Source organism: Lolium rigidum, chromosome 6, assembly GCF_022539505.1.
Source record: "Lolium rigidum isolate FL_2022 chromosome 6, APGP_CSIRO_Lrig_0.1, whole genome shotgun sequence".
Classification (NCBI taxonomy): domain Eukaryota; kingdom Viridiplantae; phylum Streptophyta; class Magnoliopsida; order Poales; family Poaceae; genus Lolium; species Lolium rigidum.
This window is the reverse complement of record NC_061513.1, coordinates 234,175,703-234,188,889: the sequence shown is the minus strand read 5'-3', so window position 1 is coordinate 234,188,889 and position 13,187 is coordinate 234,175,703.

The window sequence follows — 13,187 nt, the reverse complement described above, 5'->3', positions numbered from 1 at the left end:
GAATGCGGGACAAATGATGACCTGGGAAGACTTCAAGCTGAAATTTAGCAAGTATCATGTGCCCCAAGGACTGATCAAGAAAATGAGAGACGAGTTCCGTGAACTCAAACAAGGAAGGATGTCCGTGGTGGAATATCGCGACAGTGTTTCTCACTCTGTCAAGGTACGCCCGGATGAGACCGACACCAATGAGAAGAGAAAGGAAAGATTCCTGAACGGACTACACGACGAGATGCAGACTGTGTTAGTGAACATTCCGTTCGCTGACTTAGAAGCCCTCGTAGACTCAGCCATACAGATGGAAGGAAAGCTGCATCAGGCCAATGAGAACCGCAAGCGCAGAATGATGAATCAGAATGGACCCCACCATACCCAGAAGTACCGCAATAACTCCTCTGGAGGATTCACACCAAGATACAACAAGCCCCCTGCCCAGAATAATCGCCCCAACTACACCAACAACAACGGAGGACCCCCGAAGCCCGGAGGCAACAGCAACAACAACAACAGCCACCACAACAACAACCACCCCAACAGCAACAGCAACAATGGAAACAACAACAACACCAATACTGGCCCGAGGACTGGAAGCAATGCCATCCCCGTCAACCCGAAGGACAAGTCAACTGTAAACTGCTATGAATGTGGAGTTGTGGGCCACTACTCCAATGAGTGCCCCAAGAAGCTTGCCAAGATTGCCGCCAATACCGCAGCACCTGCTCAACAACAGCGTCGCTTCGCCGGTAGAAGGAACCAGAACAACAACAACAGCCGCCTCTACCACCTGACTGCCACTGAAGCTCAGGAAGCACCACAGACCATGCCAAGTATGTCTTCCTGTTAATAAAATGCTCAATCTCTCTTAGGAACCTAACTTTTCTTAAAATCTCGGGACGAGATTTGTTTAAGGGGGAAGGGTTTGTAACATCCCAAGAATTTCAAAATAAAACAAATGAATTTCACTAGTTCCAAATTTTGGAACCAACAAAAACTTTTATTAAAGTAAGTATGATACATAGTGATCTTGCTTAATTCTTGTGTTATTGCTATGATTGCTTGTTATTAGTATTCGCAGAAATTTTAAACCCTAAACCTCACCTCTCCTATCACCATACTAGTTAAAATAAAATAAAAGGAAAGTAAATAAGAAAAAGGCATATGTGCCTATGGCTATAATTATAGATCTTTACCCTAGATGTTTCCACTTTATTTAGAGGATTGGAAATGCTTCATTAACCTTATATAGTACTTCTTAAATCATTTCCAAGATGAAACTAAAGAAAATAAAAAGAAACAAAACAATGCCATAGAGGCATATGAGATTAAAATAGCACATTTGTGAATTTAAGAAAATTGACCCTAGGACTTGTTGTGAATGGTTGGATCACCTCCATATATCATTTCAACATTCAACAAAACCAATTGGGTCAAACCAAGTCAAATTAAAAATAAAATACCACATATGCATAAAAGCATATGTGACACATAGGCATTTCACCAAACATTGACCTAGGTCTCTAAACCTTGACCAAATGGTGTGAAACCATCTCTAAACCTATTATAACACTAAATGGACCCTAACCCATGTCCAAGTAAGACAAGAACAACCCTAGTACAAGTTTATGAAAATTTGACACCTCATCTCTTATGTATTAAGGCCAAATTTGCAAATCTTTGAACAAGACCCTTTGATTTAGTTTCAATGCTCTTAAAATGTTTCTAAACTCATAAGAACCCCATTAGAGTCAACCAAAGTCAAATTAAAGGGAAAGAAATCAAATAGGGAGAAAACTCCCAAAATTCACTCACATACACATAACCCAATTTTGCAAATCTTCAAACAAGGCCACAATTGCTTGATCCCTTGCTTGTATAATGTTTATATATTATAAATAAACACAATTGCATCAAAGAAACCAAAAACAAATCGAAGCAAAACTCAAAATCAACATACATGTGATAATGGTCATTTTGTCACTTTAAAAAATGTTCCCCACTTTACCACTCTGTATTTCTCAATTCTTAAACTAAAATTGGTCAACTATGACCATGTCATCCAAGACCAAGTAAAAGTGAACAACATTCATGTTGACCCCACATGCTAATGTTGACCAGGTTGACCAGTATGATTTTGACAAGTGGTGATGTTGAAACTATGAGAAGATGACCCCCATTTTGGAAATCTCACAAACCACCACCAAAATGAACACCACCACCACCATTCTTTCCTTTTAATTATATAAGTGAGCTCCACCAAAAAGAATTGCAAATTTCCAATAAAAAGTTCATGCGGCCATTTTATCATACACCTTGCATGCACAATTCTGAAATTGCACTACACCCTTTTATCCTCTGGTCCAAAGCCTAAACCCCTTTACTCTTTGATCATTGATGCTCCTGTACCTCCCCTGCATCAAGACCTGTACTGGTTTGGTCGATTAAAATGAATCCATGATCAAGAACCACACCATGCCGGTCATGTTGGACACACCCATGCCAAACCCTACCCTGTACCTCACCTCTTCCTCCTACCTTGTCAAACTAGCCTCTCTCACTTTACTGAGTAAGCTAGACAAGATTCTGGGACAAGAGGAAGCCTCCACAGCTCGGTCCAGACGTGATCACCGCTCCAGTACACGCCCAGGCGTGCACCAGCACCACCCTGGACGCGCCAGAGCACCCCGTCGCCCGGACTCGCTCGACCTCCTCTCCCTCTCTCCCTTTACCCGCATGATCACCACCCCTACCTCTACCCCCTAGACATGCTCGAATGCCTGCGCCTGCACCCTAGCCGTCGCCATGATCACCGACCTGCCGTGCATGTACTGCGAGCACTCGAGCATCGCCAGCACTCCCTCGTCATTCCCCTGACGTACCTGCACGCTCATTAGCTCCGCCTAGACGACGCCTACGCCCTGCGCCCCCTATCTTGCCCCTTCGCGCCCTGGACAGCCCTCGCCGTCGATGACCTCTCACAGCACCCGCCGGTCACCATCTCGCCTATAAATAGAGACCTCCCGCGGCCAACTCATCCACACCAAACTTGCTCCACTCCCTCTTCTTGACCTCCTCAACACCAGCCCCCCTTCGATTAAACCACAGACAGCCCCAATCGCTCCGTCGATCGCCGGAATCCGCCGCAGATCAACACGACGAATTCGACCACCATTGGAGCTGCAACTGGTACCAGGCGACTCCCCTTCGTCGACAACGCCGCCTAGCACCAGCGCCTCCCCTCGCCAGAGCTTCCTCACGCCGTCGACCCCCTGCCTCCGCCGCTCCAGCACGCCCCTCTCGACGACGAAGACGACGCAGCTGAGCCGTCAGATCTCCATCTAATCGCACGGCCCAGGTTAGAACTTACCGTTTCGGTAAAACAGAGACACTGACTAGCGGGACCCTTTGTCAGTTGGCCCGTGGCGCGCTGAAGCGTTACTGGGCTGGCCTGCTGCGTTTTAAACCTTGCGGCCCATTAGTTTTCCCGCGTGGCCCAGTAATTTAAATTTGGTTTAATCCATTTAGTTCAAATCCAATACTGCTGCCCACTTCAAATTTGAATAGTTCAAATTCCACAAACTCAAATTTAGCAAATCCAAATGTTCTGGAAAGCTTATGAATTGCCCTAACTAACCCCACTGGATTCAACCTCATATGTGGTGTAGTTTTTGAATAGTAAAAATAACAAAACAGAAACTTTTCAGTATTCAAATAAATCTAGAAAATCAACCAATTTGAATTTTGAAGTGAATCCAATTGCAATAATTCACATTTAGCAAACCCTAATTTACTATGTAACAATATGATAGGTGTTCTGTACATGATCATGGGCTAGAATCAAAATATTGGCTATGTAGTCAATACTAGCTCATTTAAAACTATTTCAAGTTTTAGGATTTAAATCTATGAGGTGTAGCACCTCATTTAAATCATTTCTCAAGTGATATGAAGTAATGTGTTGACCTTTATTTACTTAGGCTCATACTTGCTCACTTGTAGAATTTAAATCAACATAGTATTTAAATTGCAATGTTTACTTAAATCACATGAGATGATGAATCTCATTTAAACCCCTTTTCTCAAATACTAAGTGTGAAGTGTTGACATTGGTCAACATAGGATCATCCCTGGTTATTTGAGAATAGTAAATCACCTCAATAGTAGTTTTGCTAAATTAGTTACAACTATGTGTTAAATCATATGAGAGGTATTCCTCTCCTTTAAATCTTGTTCTCAAGTAATTCAACATGAGGTAGTGACCATGGTCTAATAATCTCATATTGAGTTATTTGGTGGCATTAAATCACTATCATGCTAGTATTAAATTGCATGAGGTATGGAACCTCATTTAAATTATTTTTCTCAAATGATAAGTATGAAGAGGTTGACTTTGGTCAACCTAGGTCATATATTATCCATAAGAGAAATTAAATCTTAAGAAGAATTCAATGAGAGGAAATTATTTCTCCAAACCAAAGATAAACCCTACTTCCAATTTTCAATGAGAGGAAATTATTTTCCGAATATGAAATCAAGAAACCCTAGCATAATTTGAGAATAAATGTTAAGTAGTGATGCTAGATCATTTGAATGAGCCATTAAGGCTAATTAAGAGTACTTAAGTATTGTTTGGTGATTGTATCCTCGTATTCGTTTTTAGACGCTAGTACCGGAGACTATCAAGAGGAGGAGGTATTCTACCAGGAGGAAGAGCCAGAAAACTTTGATCAATACACCAATCAAGGCAAGCTAACACTCTTGCAAGGTTCCCTTGTGCAAAGCTCTACAAGAGCAAGACACCAATAATTTTTACTTTATGCTTAATGCTCCTATTTCCCAGTTTTACTTTACAAGCTTTTCTAAATTTTGTTTATCAAAGTTTACCTTTTTGATTCATGATTCACTTGGTTTAGATATAGAGTAGAACAAAAGCATCAAAGTTAGCCTAGAGCAAGACAAGCTAGTTAGCACCCCTCATGACTAGTTGCTATTGCTAAATAAATAAAATTGACTACTCTAGATGGGATCATGTGAAATGAAATGACTTTGAAAACCTTGGAATGATGATTCATTCTATTGAAAGATTTTGAGGGTGAATATGACTTGTGAATGACTTGGTGAATTTTACAAAACGATGGTTGGGTTCGGATGCGATACCATTCCAATTTGAAAGTACCCCCACAATACCCAATATGGGTAAGGGCTTAACTAGAAATTTATGTGCTTTAGTATGGGTTCCCTCTAAACAAGCGTCATCGGGGTTAGGCCGAGGGCTGCCTCCACAACAAACAAAACGATGCGATATGACGTGGAATGAGGTGAATGTCCGGCCCAAGCCTCGTGCGGTTCCCGGGTTGACTGCGGTTTTCACCGGGAGGCCAAGCTCATGGGGAGAGGTGCCTATACTAGAGTATGTAAGTGAAAGGTTATGGTTGGTAGTCCGCATACGGAGTATGATAAATCAGGGCCAGTTAACCCTGACGGATTATGGCAAATATTGTGGCACAAGTGTACGACCTCTGCAGAGTGTAGAACTATTCGAATAGCCGCGTCCACGGTTATGGACGGTTGGAAAGGCCATACTGTTCCGTCATCAGACCATTTTCAAAAATGTGACATACTTGTGACTTGATTTTGAAAGGTGAATGGTGATTTTGAATTGAATCACAACAGAGTTGTGGGAATGACACTAATGTTCCCACTTGAGTTAGTTTAGCAAATGAAGAGTCTTTTCTAAATGTTTATGAAATAAACTTGGCTTTATGCAAATAAACCTAGAGCTTAGTATCCCCTTACTAAAATTGATAGTACTTACACTAGTATTAGTTTGCGAGTACTTTAAAGTACTCATGGCTCTGTCCCTGGCTATTCAAATGGCCGGACTATGAAGGTGAACAGCGATACGAGGAAGATGTACAGCGGGACGTCTACGACAACTAGGACCGCTCCCGACGTCAAGCGTTGGCACGTGGATTAGATAGCCACTACTACTTCGCTTCCGCTATTTGTGATGTTCGTTGATCGATAGATCAACTACTATTGTAATTTTGGATCATGTGATCTACCTTTGTAAGACGATTATGTGTTGTAATAAATGATGACTCTATGATATTCAACTGTTATGTCTCGCAACAACAATATTCCTGGGATTGCGATGTATGGCATAATAGGCATCTGGACTTAAAAATCCGGGTGTTGACATTCCGGAGGTAGAACGAAATGTTCCATAAGCTTGTTGAAGCAATCTTTTTTTTCTCTCTTATCGACAAAAGTGAAACCAACACGTGCCTTCTTTGGCTCATTCCACTCCTGGCGGGTGATCGAGACGTTGTCTCTAACAACGGCTCCGCATTGGTCGACAAACTTGGTGGCGTTCTTGCTGGGCTCCAGCGACTGCCGGTTGCTTCGTCGACAACATCGATGGTGCATGTTTCTCCTGCTTTCATCGTCTTGGTTGCGCCACGCTTTGACGACGTACTCGATTTTTTCGACGATCCGGCCGAGGGCTAAAATAAGAAAGAGAGTAGTACACACACATTTATTCAAATCAGTTAGTTGTATCACCAGACGCTCAATATGTATATATATATACCTCGGCGCCGGAGGTGGTTGCTACTTCCAATTGAAGATCGTCGTTTATCGACGTTTCTTCGGCATCATCTTGCCGACGGCGCCCTTCATCTTCACCCTCAAGGTTCGGATAAGAAGAGATATCATCTTCTTCTTCTCCGGTCGGCACAAATGGAATATCGCCTTTTATGATGCCGAACATATGGTCTTCGGCGTCCGGATCATAGTTGTCCGGAATCGGGTCAGCTCTATCGTCCGCCATATGTCGGTCCCGAAAACATGTAGTCAAAACAAATTAATTGTGTATATGCCAACATTATCATATCTCTTCTACATATAAAGAGAGAGGGCGACGAGGGAGGCGAGAGGGGGACGCAGTGATCGCGTGACCGAGAGAACGGTGGTGGTGGCGAAAGGGGGACGCAGTGACCGCGTGACCGAGAGACCGGTGGCGGTGGCGAAAGGGGGACGCAGTGACCGCGTGACCGAGAGACCGGTGTGGCGGTGACCGAGAGGGCGGTGGCGGTGCCGAGGACACATAACCCTCGCCGCCCCCTCTCGATCCCAAATAAAATTTTGTTAAGTTAAAATTTTGATCATTAAGTCTAAATTTTGTTAAGTTAAATTTTTCTTAAGTTAAAATTTTGAATCGCGTGTAGGTGGGTTCGGGATGCAGGAGAGGCGGAGTGGCGCGCTATGGCTCGACGCACTGCTGGGTTGGCGGCGGCTCGATTTGGGGATGAGATTGCCGGGCCAGAAAAAAAAAGATGGAGGGGAAGACGGTGACGTAGGTGGGACCATACGGGGCGGAGGCACGGGACGAAGTGACCGAAAGATCTTTTAGTTTTTACACAATCTTTTTTAAGTCAAATTTTAGTTTTTTTAAGTCAAATTTTACTTTTCTTTACACAATCTTTTTTTAAGTCAAATTTTAGTGTACAATTTTAATTAACAAAATGTGAGATAATTAATAAAAACAAAAAAAACAAAAAAAAGGGGCCGGCGCCGGCCACGGCCCCTTCGTCGATCTCGCCGGCACCGGCCGGCCGCGCGCGCGTGGGCGGGCGAGGCGGCGCCGTTGAGGCCGGGCGGGCGAGGGCGGTCGCGGCGAGGGCGCGTATCTGTCGCAGCGGCGGCGCGGCGCAGCGCACGGCGGCGGCGTGTGCAGTGGCGGCCCCGGGTTCGATCGGCGGCGCGCGTGTGCAGGGGCCGGGGTGTTCGGCGGCGGCGCGGCGCAGCGCGCGGCGGCGGCGTGTGCAGGGCGGCCCCGGGTTCGATCTCGGCGCGCGCGCGTGTGCAGGGGCCGGGGGTGTTCGGCGGCGGCGTGTTCAGGGGACGACGATGTACGGCGACGAGGGCGGCGGTCTGCGAGGACTTGCACGCGGCGGAGGCAGTTCGGCGGAGACGACGAAGAGGCGCGGCAGATCGATCGGCGAAGACGAGGAGAGGAAGAAGAGATCAGTGCGCGCCGCCCGCGCGTATTTATAGGCGTGGGCCTTTGGTCGCGGTTGGGGTCCCCAACCGCGACTAAAGGGTAGCCTTTAGTCGCGGTTGGGGACCCCAACCGCGACCAAAGCTCATTTTTGGGCGGTTTTTGGCTTCCCGCGGAAAAGACCCTTTGGTCGCGGTTGGCCTGGCCAACCGCGACTAAAGGCCTTTTTCGAATTCATTTCTAAATCAGAAAAAAAAACTAATTCAATTCAAAATCTTAAAAATACAAATAATATATCAAAACATTCAGAAAAAAAAAACTAATTCAATTCAAAATCTTAAAAATACAAATAATATATCAAAAAATTCAGAAAAATAAAACTAATTCAATTCAAAATCTTAAAAATACAAATAATATATCAAAAAATTCAGAAAAATAAAACTAATTCAATTCAAAATCTTAAAAATAGAAATAATATATCAAAAAATTCAGAAAAATAAAACTAATTCAATTCAAAATCTTAAAAATAGAAATAATATATCAAAAAATTCAGAAAAATAAAACTAATTCAAATAAAACTAATTCATTTCAATATGTTAAAAATACAAATAATATATCAAAAAATTAAAAAAAATAAAACTAATTCAATTCAAAATGTTTAAAATACATATAATATATCAAAAAATTCATAAAAATACAACTAATTCAATTCAAAAGTTCGTTGGCCCCCTCTTCCCGCCTCTTTCCGCCGACCCCCTCTTCCCTCCTCGTCTTCCCGCCATTTCTTCCCTGTCTTCCCGCCTCTTTCTTCCCGCCAATTGTTTCCCGCCAATTTCTTCCGGCCTCTTTCTTCCCGCCAATTTTTTCCCGCCAATTTCTTCCCGCCACTTTCTCCCCTCCCCGCCTCTTTCTTCCCGCCTCCTGTCTTCCCGCTCCCATTTTTCCCGCCATTTGTCACTACATATAGGTAGCCCGGCTTGGCCGACATCACATCTCTACAATCTCTCATCACTCTCTCATGGCTTCCACCGCACCCACTCTAACCTACCGGCAGGTGGAGGAGCTTTGCGCCTCGAACTACCCTTGCCCTCCGGGCTACCGCGTCCCTGCCGGCTGGAGCCTAAGCTCCGGCGGCGTGCCGGTCCCTCCCGTCCCTCGGGGTACTGCGCGCCGGGCGGCCATCACGAACCACTACTACCTCGACCTCACGCCGGAGCAGCGGATGAATCCCCGCTGGCATCCCGATAACCAGCATACTTGGGACGCCTTCTTCATCAATCGGCATGAGAGGGCGCTCGCCAGGTATGAGGAGGACGGTCTGCCTCCGGAAACTTCCACGAGGCCGGCCGTCGGCTATGGTGGTACGGCCGGACTCGCAGAGCGTCATGGATTACATCACGGCCGGCGATATCCCCCGCCCGCGCTACCCTCGGTTCCGAGCCACGAGCGCCGCCCGACGACGGCGACGACAAGCAGCGACGACGACGCCGGCAACTTAGAAGGCGACGACTACCAGTACAACGGCGGCGGCTATGAAGACTACGAGTATGCATATTATACGCCTAGGAAGGAGTATGACTAAATCACTCCAAATTTCATGTATGCGGGAGTATGACTTAGTCACTCCAAATTTCCTATATGCAGGAGTATGACTTAGTCACTCCAAATTTCATGTATGCAGGAGTATGACTTAGTCACTCCAAATTTCATGTATCATCGATGCTATCTCGAGTCAATTGAATCATTCGAAAATGGACACCAAACACATCACGGGTAATATAATTCACATGATTCATTCAACAAAGTTTGGTACAATAAATTATTACACATCATTTCTTCCCTTGTGTCCCTGCTTGCTTACGATTGTGCCGTATCCATGGAGCATCCTCATCATTTAACTTAATGCTTGGGTCGGTGTTCACTTTGAAGGGCGGAATTTCAGCAAACATATTATAATCTTCCGACATGTCTGTCTTGTCCTCCACTCCCACGATGTTTCTTTTCCCCGAAAGAACAATGTGGCGCTTTGAATCATCGCATGATGTACTGATCGTTTTCTTATCTTTCCGTTTCCTCGGTTTGCTACTCATGTCCTTCACATAGAAAACCTGAGCGAAATCTTTCGCTAGGACGAATGGTTCGTCAAGATAACCAAGATTGTTGAAATCCACCATTGTCATTCCGTATTGCTGGTCCACCTTTACCCCACCTCCTGTTAGCTTGAACCATTTGCACCGGAACAAAGGGACCCTAAAGGAGGGTCCATAGTCAAGTTCCCATATCTCCTCTATGTAACCATAATATGTGACCTTTTGCCCATTCTCGGTTGCTCGCATCAAAGCGGACACCACTGTTTTGGTTGGTGCTCTTTTTATCTTGGGCGATCGTGTAAAATGTATTCCCATTTATCTCGTACCCTTAGAAAGTCGTTATAGTCGAAGATGGTGTCTTGGCCAACATGTACAGACTGATCTACAACCTTATTGTCACTCATTAAATGTTTTCTCAACCAACCGCCGAAAGTCTCCATGTGGGCCTTCCTAATCCAGGATTCAGAGCTTCCCGGTGGTTGTCCGAGCGTAAAATATTCTTGTGTTTCTCAAAGTACGGAGCCACCAAGCTGGAATTGGTCGAACCGTGTGGTGTGCTTCGATCGGAGAATGGCCGTCCATACATATCATTGATTTCCTTCCGATCGTGCCTTTTCCACTTAGTCTCCCCTCGTGCCGCGATTGAGGAAGACCAATCGGCTTAAGGTCAGGAACAAAGTCAACACAAAACTCAATTACCTCCTCATTTCCATAGCCCTTGGCGATGCTTCCTTCTGGCCTAGCACGGTTACGAACATATTTCTTTAATACTCCCATGAACCTCTCGAAGGGGAACATATTGTGTAGAAATACAGGACCGAGAATGGAAATCTCATCGACTAGGTGAACCAGGAGGTGCGTCATAATATTGAAGAAGGATAGCGGGAACACCAACTCGAAACTGACAAGACATTGGATCACATCGTTCTGTAACCGTGGTAGAACTTCCGGATTGATTACCTTCCGAGAGATTGCATTGAGGAATGCACATAGCTTCACAATGGCTACTCGAACATTTTCCGGCAGGAGCCCCTCAAAGCAATCGGAAGCAATTGCGTCATAATCACGTGGCGGTCGTGAGACTTCGGGTTTTGGAACTTTTTCTCCGCCATGTTTATTATTCCCTTTATATTGGACGAGAATCCGACGGGACCTTCATACTTGCTCGGGCATTCAAAAAAGATGACCTTCTCTTCTTTGGTCGAGCTTAGTCGGCACGACCTTGAAACCGTTCCGGATGCCGGTCATCGGGGTCTTTCAAACTTCTGTCGGTCCTGCCGTGCTTCCTTTGTATCATTTGACTTCCCATACACGCCCAAGAAGCTTAGGATGTTCACGCAAATATTCTTCGTAACGTGCATCACGTCGATTGCAGAGCGGACTTCTAGGACTTTCCAATATTCTAGCTCCCAGAATATAGATTTCTTCTTCCACATGGCTACGTGCCCGTCGGCTCCCTTCGGAGCGATTGTCCGCCGAGACCCTTTCCAAAGATGACTTTCAAACCCTTGACCATATCAAATACCTCAGCACCGAGTGTGTTCCGCGAGCTTCGGCCGGTGATCTGCCTTGCCGTTGTAATGCTTGCCTTTCTTTCTTACTTGGATGACCTTTCGGAAGAAATCGACGATGCCCAAGGTACACGTTCTTCTTACAATTTGGCAAATGTACACTTTCAGTCTCATGTAAGCAGTGCGTGCATGCATTGTATCCCTTATTTGACAGTCCCGAAAGGTTACTAAGAGCGGGCCAATCGTTGATGGTTACGAAAAGCAACGCTCGTAGGTCAAATTCCTCTTCTTTGTGCTCATCCCACACACGGACACCAAGTCTGCCCCACAGCTGTAAAAGTTCATCAACTAATGGCCTTAGGTACACATCGATGTCGTTGCCGGGTTGCTTCGGACCTTGGATGAGCACTGGCATCATAATGAACTTCCGCTTCATGCACAACCAAGGAGGAAGGTTGTAGATGCATAGAGTCACGGGCCGGGTACTATGGCTGGAGCTACGCTCGCCAAAAGGATTCATGCCATCCGTACTTAGACCAAATCTTATGTTCCTTGCGTCGTCTGCAAAATCTTTGAACTCTCTCGTCGATCTTTCTCCATTGTGTTCCATCTCGCGGGGTGTCTCAACTCCCCGTCCGACTTACGGTCCTCTTTGTGCCATCGCAACAACTTGGCATGCTCTTTGTTCCCGAACGGACGTTTCAACCGTGGTATTATAGGAGCATACCACATCACCTTGGCGGGAACCCTCTTCCTGGGTTTCTGGCCCTCAACATCGTCACCGGGGTCATCGCCTCCGATCTTATAACGCAATGCGGTGCATACCGGGCATTCATTCAAATTCTCGTATTCACCGCGGTAGAGGATGCGATCGTTGATGCATGCATGTATCTTCGGAACCTCTAAACCTAGAGGGCGAGACAACCTTCTTTGCTTCGTACGTAGTGGCGGGCAACTCGTTATTCTTTGGAAACATATTCTTCAACATTTTCAGCAAGTTTTCAAATGCCGAGTCAGCTACACCTGCTCGTGCCTTCCATCTCGAGCAAATCCGGTGTGCAGCCCAGCTTTTTCGGACCATCATCGCATCCGGGGTACGGCGCCTTCCTGTGATCCTCTAACATGCGATCCAAATTCTCCCTCTCTTTTTCGGTTTCGCAGCGTCTCCGTGCATCGGCAATGGTCCGACCAAGATCATCAACGGGATCATCACGTGCCTCTTCTTCACCTTCCCCTTCACCTTCCCCTTCACCTTCAGCATCCTCCATGAAAGTATCACCGAAATGAGCAAGATAGCTTTCATCATTGAAATCATCCCCTTCTTCATCTTCTTCCATTATAACCCCTCTTTCTCCATGCTTGGTCCAACAATTATAGCTTGGCATGAAACCGTGCCGAAGCAGGTGCATGTGAACATCTCTTGAGGAAGAGTAACCATTCTGATTCTTACATTTAACACATGGACAGATAACAAACCCCCCTGCTTGTTCGCATTGGCCACTACGAGGAAATCTTTCAAACCCGCACTGAACTCGCCGGAGAGTCGGTTACCGTACATCCATTGTCGATTCATCTGCATTATTATAA